The 8,947-nt window shown below is 43.1% G+C and overlaps 1 protein-coding gene across 4 annotated transcripts in view; it reads right to left on the bottom strand.

Annotated features, from left to right (window-relative positions):
• The window catches only part of MAP3K9 (mitogen-activated protein kinase kinase kinase 9), a 95,648-nt gene that overhangs the window by 33,011 nt on the left and 53,690 nt on the right, over positions 1 to 8,947 (bottom strand). The window lies entirely within an intron of this gene.

The raw sequence follows: 8,947 nt of genomic DNA, 5'->3' as shown, positions 1-8,947 counted from the left end.
TATTTTATTCTTTGTTAGATTTACAAAAAGGAAAACACACACCAGTAAATAAATTTTAGAAACAGAGAAGATTAGAAAGCATTTTTTTGTAATTAAAAAATTGAGACTCCTTGCACTCCACCCTGCTCCTCTTTTCTTCCCGCCCAAGGTGGCCCTGCCTCAGAGCCAGTGTGTCATGTGGGGTTGGGCCCCGGGGGCAGCAGCCTCTCCTCCTCCTCCTCCTCCTCCTCCTCCTCACCTGCTCTCCAGCAGCTGCTATGAGCTGCCCAAGAGAGGAGGCCAGCAGCAGTGGCCATAGAGAGGGCATGGGATGCTCCTTTGCCGCCACCACTCAGGAGCAGCACCAGCTCATCCTGGTCCCTGAGCTTGGTGGCAACAGCACTCATAGGAAAAACAAGGACATTGCGGGATCCAATCAGAAGTCGGGATGACTTTCGTAATTCCAGGACTGTCCCTTGAAAATCGGGACACTTGGAGGGTATGGTAGCAATATGGACCTGGGACCTCAATTTTGGTGACCAAGGGTAGGATTTTTCTCTCTTTTTAGCAACACATATTGCAGAAATTGTGTTAGGTTTATGAATCAGTGAGCCACAAAGTACCTTGCTGCCTTTCCTTCATGTATCAGAGAGCTGAGAGCTGTCAGTGGGAAGTTGAGTCAGTGTGGTGTAGTGGTAAAAGCATCAGACCAGGACATGAGAGACCAGAGTTCAAAACCCCACTTGGCCAGGAAATTCACTGGGTGACCTTGGGCCAGTTACTGCCTCTCAGCCTAGCCTTCCTCACAGGGTTCTTGTGCAGATAAAATGGAAATGGGAAGAACTATGTATGCCACCTTGAGCTGCTAGGACATAAAAGGTGGGACATTTAAATCAATAAATAATAATTAAATAAGAGGCAGAAGTGAGTGGCAGGCTGGATGGAGGCCGAAATCCCTTCAGGATTCCACACAACTTCAGACTTCTCCTGGTCTAGAGCCAGCCATTGGTTTCCTCATTCCAGCTTTAGGGAAAAAGAGAGACCACTCAGCAGTAATCTTCTTTTACCATTTCCATAATTGCATGAAATCAACTGGTTTATAACCATATGTGATTGAGGCCTTGGTTGTCACATTAATTTGCAGTGCATTTTTAAGGCCATTATGGGGGGGGGGGTCTTTATATCATGCCTTCCTGCATTCCCGTGTGATAAATAATATGCCTCCATGGGTTGTTTTTTTAAGCATGCCAGAATCCATTTGAGTTTTCAGAGTTTCCCCTTGACATGGTGAAGACACACAAGAGTGCCTTCAAGTATAATATTGACTACACAAAACTGATACAGTGAAACACACATGTAGCAACTCCTCCTACCCTTAAAGGGGGGGGGGAGTCACAGGTGATGTTTGGTGAAATTGCTACAGCCGTTGGACAGCTTTTTCACCATACATATGCTTGCGTTTGAAGAGACCAAAGACATACAGAGAAAGAGGCAAGCCATTGCCAAGACAGAGTAGAACAAAACATGATCGGAACGGGCCCCGAGTGAAGGCAATGTAGATGCACAAACAGAGACTGGCTCCCCTTGCCTATCCATTAAAAACAACAATACTCAAGTTGCACAGAGACTTCTAACTGTTATCAGATGGAATTGCCCTTTAAAAGTTTCTAAATGGCTACCTTCATAAAGTTCTTAGCTTGACTTCATTCACTTGCTCAGAAGGATGCCCAGCTGAACAAAGATCCAGGTCTTGACAAGCCTTCCAAAGAAAAGAAGTGAACTGCAGGAAAGTTACTCGCTTTGAAGTGGAAGATGATTGCGTGACTTGATGCTTTTTCTATTAATATTTACCGTAGGTGGAAATGAAAGAACACCTGCAGATGTAATGATACCACTCACTTCACATTTGCTATTGGGCAGGCATAAATTTCTGTCAACCATTATATATGTGTGGGTGGCTGCTTGGCTGTGTGTGTGTGTGCGCGCGCGCGCATTCAAGCACACAGGTTTTCATTTTGTTTCTTAAGCCACAGCAAATGAAGAAGACTCAATTGAAAAAATAGTTTGATGAGAAAAGTAACAGGGTGCGTCAAAGACAGAGCATAAGAGGAATAAGAACTTGATTGGCTTTCAACCAAACTAAGGACATGGCCCATGCAGAAAGGAATACCCAACCGTTTCCATGTATTTAAATCTGGCAATTGCAGGAGTGCTTGACTAGTCTTAAAACTAAGGTGCATGTGGGGTCAATTTTACCATGTGCATGTTTGTGCTCTGCTGTTCACACGAGTGCTTTCAGTTTTATGTCTCCAAAACAGTGGATAAACAGTGGATGGTGCTTTAATTTTTGGTGTGTGTGTTCATGCTGTGCATTGTTGTCTCCTCCCTGCAATACTTCTCCAACTGCTGTGAGTTCCCAAAACCTGAGGTCAGTTGTGAGCATGCACACGGGTATTTGTTTACCTGTGTGTGTGTGTACACCTTTTGAAATTAAAGAAGAATGTATGTGGAATTGTGCAACAACAAACTTCCACCAAAGCCAATGTAGACAAAATAGTCATTCTTTAAAAATAAGAAAAAATGAATATACATCTTTTGATCTACCGGATCAGTTCAAAAGAGCAGGTTAAAATAATAACAATAAGAAGAAGTGGTGTATGTTCTACCCAGCCACACCAGCAGTCCACCCAGAAGTGCCTTGCAAGGGCAAAGAATAGCCAGACAGGTGGGGGCCTGGGCACCACTGATCCACAAGGGAGAGAAAAGGGGAGGTCCTGCTTTGTCTTGGGGTTCTGCAGATTGACTAATTGAAAACTGCTCACATTTCTGAAGGCTGTATAATCATCCCCCCACTGCCCCACACTCCATTCATGTGCTGCACTTGCCTTTTCGCATGCAGGAAGCAATTTTTATTTTTTAATACAGCTCTGTTTTGCTCTAGAGCAAGTCTAAAAAAGCTTTTTTAATTCATTCATTTTTAATCCACAAATGCAGCATCCTTTCCTCTGGGGTGATGGGAGCAAGGAGTGTGGCAGTAGAAGGCACCTGGCGAAACGTCGGAATAGTCAGGCCTGGATTAGACAAGAGGCCAATGCAGCTAAGAAGGCAATTTGGAAAGTACACCAAGGGCAGACTTGGGTAATATGGTGCCTTGAGTGAGGACATTTGACTGCCCCACCCTAAATAGTTGGGGTTTTTTTTACATGCCCTCGTCCCTCTCGCCTTCCATCCTGTGCCCCTTTCTCAGCGCCTCCTCAGCTGGGCACCCTGTGCAGGGGAACTGCCTGCCCCACCCTCAATCCAGCACTGGATTTGGGCCTTGGAGAAATGAAGATTGTTATGCATTACAATGTGATAGACTCTCTCTAATTTTTAAAACAACGGAAGCTTTCTTCATATGTTACTAGCCTGAAGGAACACAGACAACAGAGGGCTGTGGAGCTGCACATTTAGACTTGGCCCTGAGGTTGAGTGGCTCCTTCCAGCACATCACATGCTGAGGGATAACCTCTGCAGCCAAAGAAGGAGGTGTATATAAGCAACCTTTCTAATAATAATAATAATTCCCCCCAAGGCAAAGTGTGAAAAAGTGATAATAAAAAAATAGATGAAAACCTCCATCAACATTAATACTGTATTATGAAACAGGGAACAATAATAAAAAGTGGTGAAAATGCAATAACGTCATTTCAATTTAGCCAGTCAGTTTAGTGTAAAATTTGAAGAGCCGTGAGAAAAACATAATACAAGCCTGACTTTAGTGATGGTGAGTGCACATTGGGACTGGTAGGGTGGAAAGCAAGGAGATCAACAGCCAGAGCCAACTCATTCTGGTTTTGTTCCCATCCTCTTCCCTGCTGAGATATACAAGTGCAACACTGAGACTCAGAAGGAAACTGTCAGGCAGCTCCACCTCCTGGGCTGGTTGTAAGAAGGCAGGCCAGTAGGGGCTGACATGAAGGCAGGCAGAGATTGATGGGGCAGTGTCTCATGGACACTGATGGACCAGCCTCAACTGCCTAACCTACTCTCTTCCTTAAAGCACTGCAAAACAGAACTATTTTCAAGACTCATGTATCTCCTTAGGAAGAGAATTCTGTAACTGCCTGAAATCTTTTCTGCCTGGCAACCTAACCATCCCCTCCATGGCTGTTCTTTATATCTGGGCAGGTTCATATGGGCACAGACAATTCTTTGAGTAGCTTGGCCCCACACTGTTCAGAGCTTGAAAAATGACAAGATGGAGGGCTTCACAGCAGTAAAAGGGTCTTGCTTCTTCCACAGCCACAGCCTTGGATCCCAGCAGAAATCGAACATGGGTCTCTCTCTGCCTTGCCATCCTCCCGCTCTCTCATCTAGCTTCTAGCTCAACTCTCAACTCTCTGGCCATTTGTATTTCTAACTGAGGCATCTAATCATAAGCCTGCATTTTTATCAAAGCTTCTATATGTTTAATCAGGGCTTGCATTTTAAAATAAGCTTAAAGATTTTCAAATGTTTCATGCCAGGCAAAAGACCAGCTGCCTAAAAGGCCTTGGCAATGTTTTTTCTCCTAGGAAAGGGGCCCCCTGATTTATAGCAGAAAACAATTCTCAAAGTCGTAAAAAAAGGGAGTTACAGACACTGACCTTGCATGTTGCAAAGTACTAAATTAAGGGTGGATAAATAGTAAAATAATACCATTTGCCTCCCAGTAAAATGAGCCATATCTTCTTCCTAAGGTTGAAAGGCCAAGAGCAATGGAGAAGCATTTAGCTGGCAGAAAGAAAAGAGAGCATTTTTAGGAAATCCTCTAAAGCCATTCTTTCTTAAACTGAGAGAGTTAAAGGGCAATAAATGTTGGGAAGAGCTAATGGGAAAGCAGCTGGCTGGAAAGGAGGGGTGAAAGGAGGGGTGTAAACTGAAGAGGCTTCTTTTAAAGCTGTTTTTTACTGAGTTCCTTTTTTTTTTACTTTACAAAGGCCTTATTCCTTTTAAAAGGCTACCTATGATAATGTATGAAATATATTAGCTTAAATATATTGGCTTAAATGTAATTATGCAAAGGATTTAAGAAATGCTAGATTCTTATTTCATATAGTTGTAAGAGTTGTAACTATCCTGAAATTAAGTCAGCCACCAGCCTAGCCCCCCTGCCAGACAGGAGACGCCATCGAGCACTCCTGATATATAGTTGTCAGGCCTTTTTGTTTAGAAACCATCAAATGAAGGAGATCTTTCAATGTTGATGTGAACTCAAGATCCTTGACATCTGTTGAAGATAAAAATTTAAGATTAACCATCTGTTTTGGAAGGCAATAGGGCAAGGAGGGCAAGAGGTGAGCTGGTAATTAAGATTCCTTGTTGAGACACATGTAAGATATATTACTACTTATTTGTCATTTATAGATAAGAATATATAGCTCTTTGTGTTCCATAAAAGGACAGAAGGAAGTGGGTGTATCTTTTGTGATTGGTTCTAGCAAACAGCCAATAGGAATTTCAACCAGGCTGATTGGACAGAGGCAGCCACAGGAGGAGCAAGGGGGCTGGATTAAGGAAATATAAGTGCTGGCCAGAATGGCAGGAGGCCAGGCCAGAGCTTGGTAACCATGTACCACTGAGCCTCTCATTTATTTGTCTGACAAATAAATTACTATTTTAATTTCTCTATTGCTGCGTTGAATATTTCATTCCAGCTAAGCGTTAACCACAAGCAGAGGTGCTACATAACTAGCAGGGAGGGAGGGAGGGAGGGAGGCACTTCCTTTGTTCCCTAAGGATCCTTACTTAGGGGGCGATTAACAGGCTGGCCTGGCTATTCCAAGAATTAGAAGGTGGGCCCAAGCATTATAAGGGTCTGGGCCTACCCCCCTCCAAACTCATAACAATACAAGGGGCAGGGCAGTTTCCATGGATGATTCAAGTTTCTCTCCTTTTCTGTTACTTGATAGAGATGATAATGTGTCCTTAGCAGTGGTATAACCTTGCTTCAGCCAACTTCAGACTTCTCTGTTAGCTATTTTCTGCTCTGAACAACTTCTTATTTATAAATCCATGCATTCTCAGCAACCCCTACTCAAATGTTGGCATTAAGCATGCAGTTTAAATGCATTGTAATTGCTGACAGAACTTTTAATGTTCGGCTTACCCAGAAGGAAACATATGGACAAATGTCTCTCCCGATTTTGCTTAGCAAAGGCAGCTGGGGATTTGAAGCTGGAGGTAGATGCTGATCACAAAGGGTTTTTCCCCCTCCTCCCCCATGCCATCTTTCAAGCAACAACGGCTCACAAGGGTAAATGATTTGTCAGCCACTTTCATTCCTTTCTAGGTTTTGACAACCTGAGACAGACAGCTTGGAACGAACTTGGGGAGAGTCAGCTTCCTGGGCAAATTGTAGGAGTCAGCTTGTCAGCTTGTTCAGAGAACCTTGCAGAAATAATACAGAGCCATTTTGCAGCATTGCATTAATCGGTAAAAACTATTCCTGGGGTGTTTTGAAGTGTAACAACTGCTATAGGAAGAAGGCTAACTACTTCCTTAAAGTTTATCTTGCCAAAGGAAGAAAAAGAGCATTTTATTTGGTGTGTTTTCACAACACAATAGCTCTAGGAAAAGGGAACAAAATCAGGACTTTGTCTTTGTCTTTCTCGCCCAAACCTTTGAGCAAAGATGGGCTCCTGGGAGGAAGCTCCCTCGTGTATTTGGCTGCCTGGAGAGATGTCAGCATGGCTCAGTTTTTCCATGGGGTGATGACGGCGTACAATAAGAATCATAGTAAAACAGCAGAACTTTTTGTGACACAAATGGCACAAAGTAGGCTTTGTATCTTGGTAGCGCTCCTTTCAGGCGACGGAAAGCAGAAGAGAGACATTTGAAAATCAAGGGGCCATTGCAGCCAGTGCACACTTATATTACAGGCATAGGAAATGCAAAGACCACACTGGAGTGTCACATGAAGCGAAACCCGCAGTCTCCGCTGCTGGCAGATACATTTCAGAATAATGTTGTGAGTTTGGGGTAGGGTAGGCTGGATGCCTGAGTCCCTTCTAATTCCTAGATCCAACATGGATTCAATTGCTGGACTAGCCAGGCAAGTTTTGTGGAAATGGCCTCAATATGGGTCATTAAGGCAACAAACAAAGTGGCTCTGTGCCAGATATCAAAGTGGTTGGCCCCCTTCCCTCAACTGTCTGACAGAAAGACAAAAGCCAGAACTGAGGTGTGTGAGCTAGAAGCAGGCTAGGCAGCTGAGAGACAGAGCCATGCCTGATTATGGAAGAGGCAAGACCCTCTTGGGGTGTTAATGCTGTGAGCCCCTCCATCGTAGACTCAGGTTGTATGTGTGTGTAAATAAACCATACATTATAAAAACACAACAGTCTCTGCTGTCCCTCGTTATGAGGAAACCAAATCCTGGGAACCCCTGGAATCTCACACCACTCCAGAGATTGGGGTGGCATGCAACAATTACAAGTGAAAACAATAACCCCCCCTTTTTATTTTGTATTCATATTCTTTGCCACTGTATTGTATTTCATTTAAGCTGTAAGCAGTTCTGGGTGCTCCATGAGTAGAAGAGATGGGGTTAAAGCAATCACAGAACAACTTTGCAAATTCTCATCTTTGCTCATTTTATACCATTAGCGTAATTCATGCAAATTGTAAAATTAAGATTTTCTTGGCAGAACGTTCATTCAATTTTGGGTCCCCCTACAAATTGGAAGTTTGGTTATAGTACCATCTAAGCCACAAACTCATGAGAGAGTTCCATTGCTTGACAGTTACTCTTTTTCAGACTGCCAGTATAGTTCCTCCTTTCCTTCTAGCAGACAACTGACAATCTCACTAAGTGGGGAAAGAACAAGTGGGCTTTTAACAGCAGATAGTATTTCTGTGCTAACATCAGCAGATATGATTTAGCTCTCAGAACGGGGAGATATTGCTATTTCTCAGGAGCCCCTGTCCCGGGAATATAATTAGAAGAAGTTCTTAATTGGACTGTGAAGATGAGTTCTGTATTTCTTTTTGCTTGTTCAGCTTATTGTATGGTCGAACAAGACATTAACTTTAAGAAGGGACTGCAGACTTTAAAGAGGGAAAAGCAACTGTCAGCTCAATGTGCCTTGTCGGAATCTGAACAGCTATGATTTCACAAGGCTGAGGAATCCCTCTGTCCCTCTGTCCTCTATTTAGAAACATATCATGGGAAATATTCAAAAGAAGAAAGATGATTAATCTCCAGGGGTGGCTGTGCATCATAAACTCTGCCTGGACTGCTTGACTACTCTGTATTCACAAAGGCTTTCGTTTCTGCAGTATCCAAAATGAAGACAACACATTAACTAGAGTAAAGATGAAACACTCAAGTGACATAGAAGCCACACCTGCAGGAACAAGAAATATAAATGGGTAAGGGCATCTGAGCCAGTCCCTACAGTTGGAGTGGCTTTAGATCAGAGGTGGTTCAAGTGTTGTCCCCCAGATGTTGGTGGGACTTCAGCTCTCATCAGCCCCAGGCATCATTGCAAATTTGTATTATGATGTTTTGAATGTTTGTTGTAAGCCATTTTGGGAACAGCTGATGGTGGAAAAGTGGCATATAAGTAATCTTAATCAATCAAATCATCAGGAGTGATGATGAGAGAGGTAGCCCACAGAAATCTTTTGGACCCTTAACTGAAGCTGTCATATCACTGTCCTGTCAACACAGGTGGCAAGATTGACACGCTGCGCACATTTTTTATATGTTCACACAACACAGACTAAATCAGAATGCCTCAGTCATGAGATATCTGGGAATCTTTTATCTCCATTCCAATTGAATTGCTGAGAAAACTGCAATGATTTCCACAAAATCCTTTGAGCATGCTGGTAGCCACCTATTCCATGGCATTTGCTTTGTTTTGTATACTTAGTCAGGGTAGTTAAGAGAAATGAAAGGGGGAAAGATGAGTCCAAATGTTCCACTGCATTCTTACAGAGA

This window comes from Podarcis erhardii (genome assembly GCF_964252035.2).
Source record: "Podarcis erhardii genome assembly, chromosome: 1".
In the NCBI taxonomy this organism is placed as follows: domain Eukaryota; kingdom Metazoa; phylum Chordata; class Lepidosauria; order Squamata; family Lacertidae; genus Podarcis; species Podarcis erhardii.
The sequence above is the reverse complement of the archived record's forward strand: the minus strand, read 5'-3'. Positions and strand labels throughout refer to the sequence as shown.